Source organism: Macrotis lagotis, chromosome 5, assembly GCF_037893015.1.
Source record: "Macrotis lagotis isolate mMagLag1 chromosome 5, bilby.v1.9.chrom.fasta, whole genome shotgun sequence".
NCBI classification, from domain to species: Eukaryota; Metazoa; Chordata; class Mammalia; order Peramelemorphia; family Peramelidae; genus Macrotis; species Macrotis lagotis.
In genome coordinates, this window is record NC_133662.1 from 126021120 (window position 1) to 126038333 (window position 17214).

At 32.6% G+C, this 17214-nt stretch overlaps 1 pseudogene; it reads left to right on the forward strand.

The window, feature by feature from the left end:
• Positions 1-15734: 15734 nt before the first annotated feature.
• LOC141489874 (protein NipSnap homolog 3A pseudogene) lies at positions 15735-16340 on the forward strand (annotated as a pseudogene).
• The last annotated feature ends 874 nt before the right edge of the window (positions 16341-17214 follow it).

The following is a 17214-nucleotide window of genomic DNA, read 5'->3' on the forward strand; positions in this document are numbered from 1 at the left end:
CAAAGAGTCTAGCATATTTTATTATTATTATTATTATTATTATTATTATTATTATTATTATTATTATTATTTTTGGGGGGTGTGGGGCAAATGGGGCTAGGTGGCCTGCCTGGAGCTGCATAGCAAGGTGATCATTGGGTGTCTGAGACCGGGTTTGGACCCAGGTGTTCCTGGCTCAAGGGCCAATGCTCTGTCTCCCACCTAGCCACCCCTACTATTATTAATATTTTATTTTGTTTTGGGTCTTTTTTTCCTTGTTTTTTTGTTTTTGCAGGGCAGTGGGGTTCGGGTAGCTTGCATGTCACATGGCTGGGTGATTGTTAAGTGTACGGGGCTGGATGTGGGCTTGAGTTCTCGTGGCTCCAGGGCTGGTGCTCCATCCATTGCGCCACCTGGCCATACCTACAATTATTACTATTATTTTTTAAAATTTTAATTTTTTTCTCTCCCCTTTACTTTATCGCCCAAGCAAGTCTATATTTATGGGGGGGAGGGGATATTTTGTTTACTCTTAAACAAGAATATTTTATTAATGTAAAAAAACATTATTTTTACCTAATGAGAATAAATTTTAAATTAAAAAATAAACATCAAGTTTACAACAGTCAAAAAATAATTACTAAATTTTAGAACCTAAAGTTTGAAATTTCTAATTTTTGCCTTTTTTTCCCCTTTGGGGGAAAAATACTATTTTGAATGTAGTCTCCATGGCAAATTTAAAAGGGAACATGGACAAAAGTTGTGCAACATGAGTAATTGTGGATTGATTTCAGTTTGCATTGTAGGAAAGAATTTGCTAATTGAAGTTTTCAATTTTATTTAAACAATTTATGGGTAAGGAGAGAGCTCCCTTAGAAATTCATCACTTCACCAATTTCCCTGAATTAATCACCAGTTAGAGGTCAATATCTCTATCTAAAGCTTCTTCTAAGAAGAGAGGAGTGATTAGCTCCTATTTAAAAATATTACTTGACTATCATTTTATTCATAATTTTTGACTGAGATTAAACTATAATTAATATTATTTAATTGGTATACCATATCATTGAGTACATGGTAAACATATCTAAGCTTGTATATTATTTAATTAAATCTTTTAAATTTAATTTTTTTAAGTATTTATAATCTTCACACCATTCTTTCCACTTTTATTTCCTTAAATTGTGAAATGTAAAGGAAAGAAAAATAATACCCTGATAATAAATATATATAGTCCATCAAAAAATGCCAGAATTTGTCACATATGTTTAATTCTTTATTTCAGGTCTATGATATGTCTGCCCCAGGAAGAAGGTTATATGTTTCATATTCAATCCTATGATTTAAAATTCCATTAATATGTGTTTTGCAATCCTTCAAAGTTGTTTTTCTTTAGCATGTTTTGTCATTATATAAATTGTTCTTTTAGTTTTTCTTTACTCCATATAAATTCATAGAAATCTTCCCAATTCCTTCTGAAACTATACATTTCATCATTTATTCTGTCACAATCGTATTCCATTAAATAGTTTGTGAAGCTATTCACCTAAAGATGGGCACTCACTATTTTTGTTTAATATGAATAGAGTTTTTGTTTAATATGAACAGAGTAACTATATTTTTGTACCCATAAACCTTTTCCTCTGACTTCAATCTCTTAGTAGGATTGGATCTGGTAGAAGATTCAACTTAGCAGTATTACTGAATTAAAATATATCCTAACTTTTGAGTCATAATTCCAAATTGCTTTCCAGAATGGCTGAGTTAGTTCACAACTTGACCTATAATGCATAGTTTCCACATTTCAAACCTACTATATTTTCTTTTATGTTATTTTTGCCAACTTCAGAATAATTTTATATTGATTTTGTCAAATTATTAATTACTTGGAATATATTTCATACTGTTATTGATAACTTGGAATTCTTCCTTTGAAAACTGCTCATATCCTTTGATCATTTATATATTGGGGAATGGTTCTCATTCATAAACTTAAGTCAGACACTTCTACTTTTTCAATATGAGTACTTCTCTTATAGAGAAGCTTGATTAGAACTCAATAATGGAATTATAAATCACAGTAGTATAGATGAAGCATACAACTTGTCAGAGAGAGATAGACTTGACATGAAGAATTAAACATACATGGCGAATTCTGCAATTTTTTAATGGATTGTATATATCTGTTATAAGGGTTTTATTTTTTTTCCTTTTATAACTTGAAATTTAAGGAAAAGTGGAGAGAGTACAAAGAAAAATAGAAACTTTTTTTCTAGTAACTTCCATACAATTCTAACAGTATTTAAATAATTAAATTTAATTTTTTTAAACAAAATTTTATATTATGTGTCATATCATCATCATTATTACCAGGGCATATATTTGGAGGATCTACTTTTCTCTCAAAAATTTTATTAAATATAGTGACTTCAAAAAGATGCATGATAAATTTTTCCATCAGAAGAGACTTATAATACAGCTGGGAGAAGATACTCTTACATTAAAAAAATAAATCAAAATATATAGCAGTATAAATGGCCAATTAATGGTATAGACAGTTGCTGCTAAAGCAATGAAGAAAATTGAATGCATACTCTTAGAGTGAAATGATATAATAGCTCTAAAGTGCTTTGTAAACTTTAAAGTTCTATGTAGAATTAGTAGCAGTAGTAATATTTTTTTTAGTTTGTTTTTTTTTTTTTTGCAAGGCAATGGGTTTAAGTGGCTTGCCCAAGGCCACAGGGCTAGGTAATTTTTAAGTCTCTGAGACCAAATTTGAACTCAGGTACTCCTGACTCCAGGGCCAGTGCTCTATCCACTGTACTGCCTAGCCTCCCCCAGTAATATATTTCTTAATTATACTTTCATGTGTAAGTCATTTCCATCTCTGTGAATTGAATGCTAATAATTTATCATGTTATTATTTCACTTGATTATTCAGAATTTGTCTGATGTGAGTCAAATTGCTTTAAACTACCCTGAATCACTTAAACAGGGGAAATCTTAAGTAAATATAGATCTTATAATGTCATATTAGTTTCTTTTTTCTGTAATTTTAGAATTCTTTCAAAAACAAGTTATTTTAAGCAGAGTTGCTTTGCTCATTAGTTAGCTATACAAATGGCATGTCATATATGAGTCTTTGAAAATGATAGATGAGAAAGATACATAGATAGTTGGAAAGATAGATGATAGCTAGATTTCAGCTTAGTAGAGGATTCCAGAAATTCTTCTTGAATTTTGAAATTATTTTCCTTTGATTTTGTCTAAAATATTCTTTTCTGCTTAAAGACTTTGTTAATATCCTGATTTTAAAACTTGGTATGAATATTAACAATCTCACCTTAGTGTTGGATATATAGAGCATATTTTCTAAAGGTTGGGTCTACACTGAGACTTGTCCCTAAAATTTAGTGATTGATAGGAATACTTTTATCTATGGTATACAGTCTAGTCACTAAGTTCCCACCCCCAGGATAACTGAGACAAGTAAACATTTCACAATTCAATCAATATTTTATTTCTAAGCAAATATAATTCATTAAAATAAGACCCTGAAAGGATCCACATGTATTTGTAATAGCCCTTTCTGTAGTGGCAAAAATCTGAAATTGAGGCAGTGCCCATCAATTGGGAAATATGTTGAATATGTTGTGGTATATGAATATAATGGAACTATTATATTCAAGATTTCAGTAAAACCTGGAAAGTTGTACATAAAATTATTTTGAGCAAAGTAAGTAAAATCAAGAAATTATTAACAGTAATACTAGGTGATGTTCAACTATGGTAAATTTAGCTCTTCTCAACAACACAGTGACTAAAGACATTTCCAAAAGATTTGTGATGGAATATATCATCCACATCCAAAGAAAAATCTTTGGAGTTTGAATGCAGATCAAAGAATACTAGTTTCACATAAAATTGGTTTTTCCTTTCTTGTGTTTTTTTTTTCTTTTTTGTTCTGTTTCTCCTTTCATATGATTGAACATGTATAATCTATAAGAAAAGGGAGGAAAGTGAGGAAGGGAGAAAAGTGAAAGTATAACTAGTGCTAGATAGGGTAATTAGGAAGCTCCTGTCATAATCAGAAGGGAAGTAGATCTCTGTGAAATTCAGAAGATGAAAGGAATGGGAAAAAAATTTACTCCATAGCCTATGGAGTAGACAATACAGAGCATAATGGGGAGAAATAGATTGAGAGGGATAAAAATAAGGAACCAGTTAGTAGGAATGAGGAAGAGGATTTGGATGATGACCTATGGGAGTTGATTAATCATCAAGTTAAAAATTTAAAGATGTTTTAAGTGAAGTGCCTTGGACAGTTCAGGGAAGGGGCAGGAACTTATTGCAGAAGGAAAGGTGATATTCTTTTGCCCCAGGCAAGTAACTTGCATGGAAAATTGATGGCATGGTACATTCTACCCTCACCTCAACATTGGGAGACTAGAAAGATGAAATAATGCTGCTACTCCAACAGGAGGTTTTAAATCTGCTAGGATGGTTAAGGGCTCATTTCTCCTTTTTCCCCCACTTCCACTTTTGGCTAGAGACCATATAGGAAACATGCACAGCCAGACTGAAGAAGTTCAACACAATGGAATCTCTCCATTCCTCCTCTTCCTACTCCTGCAAGAGTAGGATTGTTCCTCCTGATCCTCCCCGCATTGCTCTGTTTTTAATTTAGTAGATATATTTTCAAAATACTCATATATATATATATATATATATATATGTATACACACACACACACACACACACATATATATATACATACATATATTAACTTTTTCTCTGGAGAGAAAATATACACAAATATATGTGTATGCATTTATTTGTGAGAGTGTGTGTGTGTGTTATTTCTATAGATAGATATTAAATTCCTTTTTATCAAAGACTGTACCATTTTTAGCTTCCTAATGCCAGAATGAAGAATATAGTAGGTATTTAATAATGGTTGCTGATTGATCACTTGATAATTATATGTTAGTGTAAATGATGTGACGTAAGATAATAAAAATACAGCATGACATATTGAACTTTAAAGTCTCTCCTTGATTCTCCCTAAATGAAATTTCCTCCTTTTTCTTGAATTTACTCTCCTGTAAATGACATTTTCACTGCCTTTTACATTTTTTCATAAGACTAGAAAATTCCATGCCATGAAAAATCCTTCAACATCAGATGCTCTGAATTTTCTCAATAACATCTTAATATACCCACTTTCTCTACAACCAATAGGTAGATATTGAAAAAGTCAATATAATAATTATATTTAATCAAGTCTCAGTTTACCTTCCTATATGAACTAGGTTTATCTCTAAGGAAGATGGGCAAATGTTGCATTGTCTATAAATGCTTCTATTCCAAACTGGCTTGGATGTGAGATATAATCCTTATGCTTTAAAGGAATAAAGACTTTAGCAGATCATCCCAAACATTTTCTTCCCCAACATAGATGACATATTTATGAAAGATAAGACATGTGATTTTCCTTTCCACAAAGACATTTGGGAAATTATAGGAGCTAGTGTAGGATTAACACCTTTAGCAGAGGTCATGCATGAAAATTAAAATAGCATTTTTCATTATGCCACATTATTCATTGCTACTGAAGCTGCAAAAAAAGTTCTCATTACCCCTCCTCCAAAACACTGTAAATTTTGTTAACTCCAGTACCCTGCTATGCATGCCAATATATTTGACTTTTCAAACTACTGATTATTTCCCTTTCCTAGAACAAAGGGCAAATGGATTAGGACTTCGTTTAAATTTTATAGTTCTCATCTTAGTTTCCTTTCTTTGGAAAATGACTTGTGTATGTGTAAGCACTAATCCATGACATACTTATATCCACAATGTCTTTTTTTTAGAAAAGCACACAATTTAGGATCGAGCTTAGTACATCCATATACATTTAAATGAATCTCTACTCACAGAGTTAGCCTGTCTTACTTTTTTGCTGACATTTTTCTCTATCTTCAATTAGAGGACCCATAATTTTAGCTTTAATCCAGAACGTTATCAGCTCTTTCCATGATTCATAAAGAATCATGGTGGACACTCTCATTTAAATGACTACTGCTAAGTCCCCGCAGTGTGCAGAATGTGTGGTAGGATGGATCACCTTGTGAGAAAAAAAAAAATAGAAAGCCAAGAAGCAAGGTCAAGCAGATCCAATTCCACTTGGGTTTTACATTTTCTTTTATTTTGACCATATTATTCAATTTACATTTACTGCCACTCCACCTCTGCAGGAATGCAGGCTCTTCCATACATACTAATCCATGTCCCCTATTGGAGACCTAACCAACATTATTACCTCCTTCTTTACTTAAACCTCATTTAGCATTTAGAAATTGAAAAGTTAAGCTTTTCAAAAAGGTGGGGTTTTTTTTACTGGTATTTAAAGGAAAGAAGGCAGAACAAAATAAATCTAGTATTTAAATGTTGTTAGAAAACAACTGGAACTGATAGTTAACTACCCTGATGTTGCTTTAAGGGCCAGCAAAACCTGGCTAAGCTTCCTGTTCTTATTTATTCAGCATTTGGGCCCAAATGAACATCTAGGAAAGGAGACACACCCTCTTTTGTCCTCTTTTCTAGTTTTGTCTCAACCCATTTTCTAGGTGCTAATGGTTATAAACTTTTGACCTAGAGATCATTTAGCAGTCAAGAATTATTAATTATAGGGAATAGGTAACATGCCTCAGGTCCCAAGGGGTTGGAAGCAGCAGAGTCAACATTTGAACCCAGGTCTTCTAGTTCCAAATTCAGGGCCATTTCATCTATGTCTGGACTTCAAGTTTTAGTCTTCTTGGCCCCTGTCATGAGTAAGCATTTTTGTTCTTTTTGCCCTTGACATTTTTCCTCTGTATGTAAAGGCCATTAATTTTACCATTAATCTAGAGCCTTTATCAACTATAACCAATAAATTTTATTTATTCATTTTCCCAAGTAAATAAATATTGATATATTTTTAACTTTAATACATTTAAAAATAAATTGTATTCATTTTATTATTTACTTTCATTTGATTATTTATATATTTAATTTATCTTTCAGATCATTATAGGTACAACTGAATTAATGAATCATGCCACTTTTCCTCTCAAGGAAATTTCTGAGAGATTTATAACATCCCACCTATAAAATATGCAGTTCTATGAACATTCAATTCCTAGTAAATCAAGCCAAGTCAAATCAACAAGCATTTATATTCCTACTTTGGGCCAGGCACTGTGCCAGTAAGAGTGAATATTAGGTCATTTCTTCACAATAGCTCTATGGAACTCGGTGATATGCCCCTTCAACACAAAAGGGAAAATAGAATTTAGAGATCATGGTAAAACAAGACCTGAGGCAGATGGAGTAGGTGGATGAAGACTGGTTTTGGGGGAGATCCTGAGTACCTCATGTTACATGGTGATAAATGACAATAGGAAAGGTCATAAGAATGTTAAGGGTTGGGAAAAACAAAACTTCAAGGAAAGGAAGTGTATTTATGTAAGTCAGATATAAGGTGAGAAACAGAAAACTTCCATATGCTTATCCCTTTTCTAATCAAACAAAATTAATGAATATAATGCCATGGAGGATTTTTTAAATATATATATATATATATATATATATATATATATATATATATATATATATTCCTTTAAAATAAGTTAGAAGGGATTGAAGGCAAAGACAAATTAGATAAATAGGATACTATGGTAAAGTTTTATCTATACATTTTCCCCTCTGAGGCTAAACATGGTGCAAAAACCAAACCCAAACAGTAAAAGACAAAAATCAGCAACATTATTTTATCAGGGTGTCCAATAGTTGGAAGGTATCAATTTCTTTAATTACCTATCTTTAATTAATACAAACTATGATAAATGTTCAATATGCATTCTACTTAGAGACTTCTGGTTGATTTTTCTTTTTTTATTCTTTTTAATCACTCTTTTCTTGTGATGTGTTTATTCAGGCTTTTTATTCTCTCTTAAACATACTGTTTTACTTATGTCATCATTGAACTTATGAATATATATGTACTCTAGGGTCCTTTAAATTATGTGTTTTAGTTAAATAAGCAAAACAGCAAGGAAACAAACTAGCAATCAAAAGTAGCATTTAACACTAAAAATGTTCATTGCTTGTACTTATAATTCAGGTACATATTTCTCCATCAGTTGTATGCAGTAAATCAACATTATGAAGACAGCTATCCTAGTACAAGAGCAACTGAATATGGATAGATACAAATTGTGCACGTAAATATGTAGATTGAAGTAAAAAACATCTTTAAAATCAGTTAGAAATCTGTTACTGATTATAGGTTGGGCAGAAAGCAGGTATCAAGTTCCAGCATAAATAGCTTAAGAAACTTAATTTTCTAAGATCCAAGTACAACTTTGCCTGTAAATATTGGTAAACAGAGTACTTGATTGGGAAACATCATATAGTATATAAATATGTGCACAAACACCATGAGAACACACTGAATATTCTCTACAACTTTATTTAACATTTAAGTTAATCTGACAGTTCAGGGCCAACTGATGGAATTTTTAAGATTTCATCCAAGAGCACCATCCTTTTTATTTTTCCTCAGCAGAGACACAAAGTCAGTGGGGCTGTCTAATTCAATCTGATTTCAGTCCATCTTAGGTATCAGAAAGCTGCTTAGCATATTATTGGCTTGAGTATAGTATTGTCATGTCACGAATGGTTCCCTGTTGATAGGATTTTTATGGATTATGTACTAAAAGGCATCAAGTCAAACTACAAAGGTCATTCTCATGTTAATGACCAGGTCCATTTCTTCTGTCTCTACTGATCCAACTGCCAATTTTCCTGAAGACCTGAGAGGTCCCTGAGATAATAACTTCCCACAGTTCGTCATTTCATCAGGTGATTCTATATTTCTCAAAATATTAGTGAGCAGATCTTTCCCTTTCATTTGCGTCTATTCTAGCTAAAGACAAAGCAAATATTCTTCCTTAATAGATGAATGTTATGAGGGATGAGCAGTTGTCAACAGCTTAGAGAAGAGTAAAGCTGATATGGGAAGGAGGAGACAATCCTTTAAAAAGACTAAAATTATTTTGCTCCAAGTACCATCTAAGAGACAGTCAAGAAATAACACACATTCATGTTTCTATATCTGTAAAAATAAGAGTAGCATGAACTATGAAAATATAGCTAGGGCTGACAAGTTCCTTTTTGGGAACACACACACACACACAGAGAGAGAGAGAGAGAGAGAGAGAGAGAGAGAGAGAGAGAGAGAGAGAAAGACATACACACAATTATTGCAGTTGTTCACTTGACTCCTTCACTGACTCCTTGCAACCCCATTTGGGATTTTCTTGGCTAAGATACTGAAATAATTTGGCTTTTCCTTCTCCAGCTCATTTCACTGATGCAGAACTGAGGCAAACAAAGTTAAATGACTTTCCTATTCTGACACCTAGCGTATAAGGTCTGATGCAAACTCAGGAAGATGAGTTTTCTTGATCCCAGATTTAGCACCCATCTACTGTGCCACTTAGTTGCACATACATACAGACAAACATATATTTTCCTTTATTTCTAAACTAAATTCTTCTCTGTTCAAATGTCACTATATAGAGTTAGGATAAAAAAGGGAGATGATTCATTTTTTGCATATTTTAAGCTTCTTTTTAAATCAGACCATAAAAAATAAATACATCTTTTCATTTTTGATGACTGCATGGCTCAAGAGTTTCATGCTCTTGTTTTTAACTTTAGGGCAAACTTTGCTAAAACACCAAATAAAGCAACATATCTCTCCTATCCACTTTTCTTCCTTTTTTCCCATAAGTTCAATTTGCAGTTTAGAAACAAATTAGAGCTCTGAGCATCACAGGTTATATTGTTTCTCTTCACTAAATCTGTGCTAATTCAGGTTGAGCCCAATTCACATCAGTCTTGAAAAAAATAGTCTAACTGTGAATAAGCCTTAATATATAAAATATCCTGTGGACAGGAATGAAATTGCTAGAATATTATCTCATAAAATGTTCTAAAATTTGACTTCTATCAGCAGTCTAGGAGGAAATTGATTAAAATTTAAAAAAATTTTTTTTCAGTAACAAGAAATTGATTCCTAACAAAAGTTTGGTTCCTGGCTTATCCTTAATGAGCAGTAAGAAGAAGACCTGACAGAGAGGACTGGTCAGAGACAAAAGGAAAAAAGCATCTATATCATTCTGTCGTATTAGTACACTTTATGGTTTCACTGAGATGAATTAGCCATCAAATTTTATTATAAAAATAAAGTCAGTCATAACACCTTTCTGGGGAACAGTTTGCTCCTCCTCTCCATTCCCAATGTTCTGTATTCACTGATTTTATATATATATATATATATATATATATATATATATATATATATATATATATATATAACCTCTTTTTCATTTAAATATCTTGATGTCTGTTCCATAAGGGCAGAAGATAACAGTTGATTATAGGGCAGGAGTGTATTAGAGAGGTGGATCTGGAATAGTTCTTTTCTTTAAATAGATGATACTGGTTGCACTGAATTGACTCTCAGTATTGATAGTGAACTAAGATGCTATGTAGTAGGAGTTATAAGAACAATTTTCTATCCAAAATTATCTTCTCAGTCTACCAGGAAATCTTTGAAGACTCTTTTTTCCCCTGATTCTTCTAGTCATTTATACTGCTTTACTCCTTATGGTCTCACAGAGCACTTTGTCTATATCTCTCCCAAGGGGCAATATGGGTTGGTAGAAGTGGACTTGTATTGAGAAAATATGGGTTTGAGACCCAACTCCAATATTACCAGTTGGTGGAGTGATGATGGACAACTTAATATCTTTGAACCTGTTTTTTTGCCTATGAAACAGGGGCCATATTTTTTGTGCTTTCTATTTCATGGGATTATTGTTTTTTTAGGATTTTGCAAGGCAAATGGGGTTAAGTGGCTTGTCCAAGGCTACACAGCTAGGTAATTATTAAGTTTCTGAGGCCGGATTTGAACTCAGGTACTCCTGATTCCAGGCCCAGTGCTCTATCCACTGTATCACCTAGCTGCCCCTCATGGGATTATTTTAAGGCAACCTTTAAGTATTCTAGCAATATTAATTGCAATCATACATTGTTTTTAACACAACTATTAACAACTCTACAAACTCCATGAGAACAAGGATTTTATTCATCTCAACATTATTTCTTCTGGTACCTGACAGAACTCTCTGCATATAGTAGGTACTTAATAAATATTGAAACACATGGAAACTTTCTGAGTTAATATTGTTTCTTGTTAAAGTGTAAATTCCCCAGAAGAAATAGCATATCAAATCATAGATGATGAATACTGGAAAAGACAGAGTAGGAGTTAGAAGCCCTGAATTCAGGTTTGGTTCTATATTTAAATAGTTGTCTGACCTTGAATAAGTCATTCAGTGCATTTGGGACTCAATTTTCTCAACTATAAAATAAAGATACATTGGTTACTGTACTTATATTGCAAGGTTCTTGTTTAGACTAAGTGAATAGATGCAAGAATACTTTGAAAAAATGGTAAATAGCTATATACTACAAATGTAAAATCTTCATTTAGGTTGGAAACAATTCATTGAATAATCTCCCAACAAAATGACAAATTGAATAAGTCTCTTTTTTGGAGTAGAATAAAGTATGTAAGTAAGTTTTAATGGAGGTTAAGGGGGAAAGATAGTTAAGAGAGAAAATATAGGAATGAAATACAATGATCAATCAGCTAAAATATCAACTGGGGGGAAATGGCCAAGATGCTACAGTTGGATAAGCTACATAACATAAGAGAGATTGACACTAAAGAGAAGGTAAAAATGTGCAAATGGTAAATTTCACATATTTCATAGATTTTTCTAAGAACTAACTCTAGCTACATCCCCAAGTGCTTGACTGAGCCAGGAAACTCTCATTATCAGAAGGAATCTTAGAGATCATCTAATCAAACGCCCTCATTTTACAGATGGAGCAACAATTTTTGGGATACTTAAAATATATAAGATCATGGGTATTTCATACCTTGAAAATCATCTTGACAAATTTTGTAGCTATGATATGTAATGAGTCAATAAGCATTTAAACCCAATGATATTGGGTTTAAATATATTGATGATATTAATGATATTGAGATTTCAGTTAAAAATTCAAAGGAGTCTCCATCTTTCTTTATTCAGAGAAATCTCCTTGGTTTTGTTAGCCTTGATTTCAATCAACAATAAATTCAATTAAATTAGAAATTATTAAGCATCTACTATATGAAATAATTTTTCAAGGACTGAAATGAGCATAAAATTTATAATAAAGAAGATCTATGTCTTTATTTAACTTAGAAGACCTGAGTTCAATTCCAGTCTCAAACATTTACTAGCTGTGCAATGCCGAGCATATTACTTAATCTTTCAGTCTCTTCAACTTTAAAATGCAGATAATTATAGTATACTTACCTCAGGGTAATTTTGTGAAAAACAAGTGAAATAATATTTATAAAAAATTTTGTATGTCTGGCACATTGTGTTTAATAAATAATGCTTTATTGCCTAATCTTTTAGTAAAGTATATGTGTTATGTAACATACAAAAACCACTACAAAAAATACTTGAAGATAATCCATTCTTACTTTAAGGTTTAGCCTTATTATCAAGATGAAAAAGGAAACAAAATTGGAGTCAGAAGTGTAAATAATACCACAAAACAGTTCTAAGTACTACGAAAATAAAAATAGTCCATGTTCTCAAGGATATCCTATTTTACTATGAGGCAGCAAATAAATATTATAAAAATAATAAGAATGATTAATAACAATAATAATAATGATGATGATGATGAATTGAAGGCAAATTGAGGAATGACTAAGAATTAGGAGGAGGGGGATGCAGGAAACATTTTGTATCAGAAGTGAATCCATAAGGAGTTTGATTAAAATTAATTTAAAAATCATTTAGCAAATGTTTATTATGTGCCAGAAGTGAGCCAGGTATTCAGTATATAAAACCTTTATTCAAAACAAACTTATATTCTTCAAAGTGATAAAAATTATATACAGATATTTAAGTGTAACCACATGCACACACATAATATATTGTGTGTGTATATATATGATATATGTGTACATGAGTATATTAGCATATAAAGTTGTGTGTGTTTGTGCTTGTGTTTATGTGTGTATGTACACATACTTTAAGAGGGAGAGAACATCCACAATTGGGAAAATCAGAAAAGACCTTTCATTGAAAGAATTATCTGAATTATACATTATAGGGAAATGAGGTGATGCACAAGAGGACCTTTGTCTGACTAAAGTAGCTTGCTTGTTTCTTATAAATGTTTAGAGAAAATGTTTCCTATAAATGTTTAAGGAAAAAAATTATAAATTTTAAACATAAGCATCTAAAGCCAAATGTTCCTTGCCACTGGGATCAACAGGAAAACTACTTTATAAAACTGTTGCTTTGTCCATTTACATTGGACTTTCAAGGTGATTCTATTCCTCTTAAATATTTCAGACATATACTATCCATTTTTCTTTTGTCTTTTGAAAAATAAAAAAATTAGTTCTAGTTGATTCATTGCAGTTCAGTTGGGAACTCTATGAACCATAATAAAATATTCAAAGTCATAATGTTATAAAAAGTGGAGTTTTGGGCAAAAAGTTTGCCTCTGAAATGATTACAACTCCCACATAACTTTAATTCCATCCTGCTGTGGCTTATTTTATCCAAGTTTAATTTTTCTATAGAAGTATTTGTATGGTTTTGCCGAGCTGTCAATTACATTCTCTTCAGTTAAATGATTCTTATATCCTTGTAAAGTGTTGTATACATTACATATTTAAAAGAAATGACGGCAGGAATATATTTCTTTAAAACAAGTGAATGATAGAAATAAAGAATCCTCCAAAAGCTCAGCAGATGGTTTAGAGGATATGCAAAACATAAAAGAATTAGAAAAACTGTCACTGTGTGTAAGCTGAAATCCACAGGGTTCCAGGGGAAGTGGATATTTCATTTTTCTTGGAAATCAGAGGTTTAACAAAATTATCATCTAATATGGTGACATTTCCCCTCCATAATTATAGCTCTAATGACAAACTTCTAAGTACTGCAATGGGAATGTTCTAAAGGATTGCGAACATGATCATTTCCTTGCTAAAGAAGACAGAATTCTAAGGAGAGGACTCAGCAAAAAGTCTCTGAATGTTGCATTAAGACTTTTTGAGTTATATAAAGATATTTTGCAGAAATTAGTTAGCAATTCTTAACAGCAAGAAAGTAGTTAAGCAATGTAGGAAGGTGAATATATTTATTAATATTTTCCAGGAATTCATTCATCTTTGCTGGTTGTATGTCATAAGTATGAAATTCATAGAATCTCCCATCGTATTGTCTGGGACCTGTAAAAACAAATGCACATACCTGGGACAGGTAAGGTAAGCTATTCTTATCATTCATGAGTAAACAAAGCCCCAGTTGTCCTTTTTGTAATAGTTAAAGGAATTTATTCAGGAGGATTGTATAGAATCATAAAAATCACAGAACTTTTGAAATAGAAGAGACTAAGAAGAGACTAATCCAGAAATCAATTGGCAAATATACATTAAAATGACTAAATGTTCATACTCTATTCAGTGATCCCACTATTAGACATATATATGAAAGAGACCCAAAGCAGAAAATAAAGGAACACATATATTAAAATATTCAGAATAATCTACTCTTTGAGGAAGGAAAGAATGAGAAATAAAATAGGCATTCTTGGATTGAGCAGTGGTATAATAGAATATTATTGGACAGTAAGAATGACTATAAAAAATTTAAAAGAAAATAGGAAAATTGATATGAGCTGATAGAAAGCAAAATAAATAGGGTCAAGGGAATGATGTACACAATGACTATAATAATATTAATGAAACAGAACTCTGTATGATGCCAAGTTTAAAGAAGACACTGCTGGGTAGTAAAACATGTACATCGATAAGTAAATACAAAATGTATTAAAATTATTTTGATAAAAAGTAATATTACTCTTCATTCAAGGCAGGGATGTAGTTGATTATTAGGACAATGTGACAAATGATTTCACACAAGAGTTAGGTTAATGCTTGTTTTTGTTGAATTATTGTCTCATAACAAGATTTCGCTAGGGAGTTGGGAAAATGTGATATAAAGATATTAATAGCAAATTTAAAAGAAAAGTTGAGAGAAACATCAGAAGACATATTAATTGATGTAGGGAAAAATGATAGAATCAGAAAAGAACAATGTTCTATTTGACTCCTGTTAGTCAATGGTTCAAAAAACACTAAGAACTTGGTGAGTTCCAGGTGCTGTAAAGAGCTGAAATCAAAATAAAAACTGAAAGAAAACCCTTAACTTTAAAACACATTTTTTTTTTAGTTTTTGCAAGGCAAATGGGGTTAAGTGGCTTGCCCAAGGCCACACAGCTAGGTAATTATTAAGTGTCTGAGACCGGATTTGAACCCAGGTACTCCTGACTCCAAGGCCGGTGCTTTATCCACTACGCCACCTAGCCACCCTGAAACACATTTTAACAAAGGACGATTGCAATGTTTGGGGGGAAAGAAGAAGAAGGGTACATGATAAAAAAAAAAAAAAAGTTTTGGCCCTCCCCAAGCAGGACAGTTCCAAGGGTGACCAATGAAGAGAGAACACTCCTCCTCTTGTGTCTTCCAGCAAGCCTTTCCTGGAACCTGCAGAGCCATGTTCCATCTCCAAAGGCACTGGTGGACTCTGGTCAGCTGTGTAACATGGCACTCACCCCCAGGTATATGTATCTATTGCTACAGGTCCCAGACAATATGATAGGACATTCTATGAATTTCAGACTTAATGACATACAATCAGCAAAGATGAATGAATTCCTGGAAAATACTTATAAATATATTTCACCTTCCTACAGTTCATTCTGAATTAGTTGGTTATTGGAGACAAGAGTTTGGAGGAGATGCGATGAATTAAGTCTTTCATATTTGGAAATATGATAATTTTGCTCATCGAACTAAAGTTTGAGAAGCCTTAGACAAGGATAAAGAATGACAAGAAAAATATATTTCCCCATATATACAATTTATAGTAAGCAGAAGAATGAAGTAACTTATCTAGTACCATGGTACAAAATAGTAAAGCCTCCTTATTACTTTTCAGATGAAGCCTGGTGGGCCAGCTCTGTGGAGTGAAGACTTTCAAAGAGTAGTGAATACCCATTTCCAAGTACGCTTTTTGAAACTGATTACAGTTTTCTGTACAGAATATGGAGCACTTAATAGAGTTCATGTTCTTTGGTGGACTGAGTCACCAGACAGTTAAGCCCTCAGAAGACACAGACCCCATCAAGATTTCCGAGTAGTAGCAGCTGTTCAGGAGAGTCATAAACACTTGGCATTTCATGAAAATATGCTTGTCGTTCCAGCATCTTTTTTCACCACTAAAGAAATTTTCTGAAGAAATATAGACTTACTTATTGTATCTGCATTATACCAACAGTTTCTATTATAGCTCCTTAAATTAAAAAAAAAAAGTTTGAAGGGCAGCCTGGAGATTAAAGGGACATAGCTGGGATGGGCTACCTCCTTATTGGGTACAATCAGGGGAAGAAGCTGAATGGACAGAATGAACTTCCATTGTGAGTCAGTGAGCTTCCACAATGGATAGACATCTGGAGAATGATGGATCTGAAGTACATATTGAAAAGAATTGGAGGGGAGGCTAGGTAGTGCAGTGGATAAAGCACCAGCCCTAGAGTCAGGAGCACTTGGGTTCAAATCTGGTCTCAGACACTTAATAATGACCTAGCTGTCTGGCCTTGGGCAAGCCACTTAACCCCATTTGTCTTGCAAAAAATCTAAAAAATATATAAATTGGAAAAGAATTGGAAAAAAACTCCAAATACTACAGCAAAGTAACTGGAAAGAAATATAATGAAACAGAACACTGTAAATATTCTAGTGACAGATAAGGAAAGAGATGAGAAATGTAACTCCATCTTTCTATTGGGCACATGAATTAGTAAGGTTCTAGAATATTTCTATACCTTCAGGCATTGTTGGTAAATTAGTTGATATTGCTAAACTATGTGCTTTCATTTTCCTCACTAGCTAAAGAAGAGAGGAAATACACACACACACACACACACACACACACACACACACACACACATGAATATAAAATATAAAGAGGTATC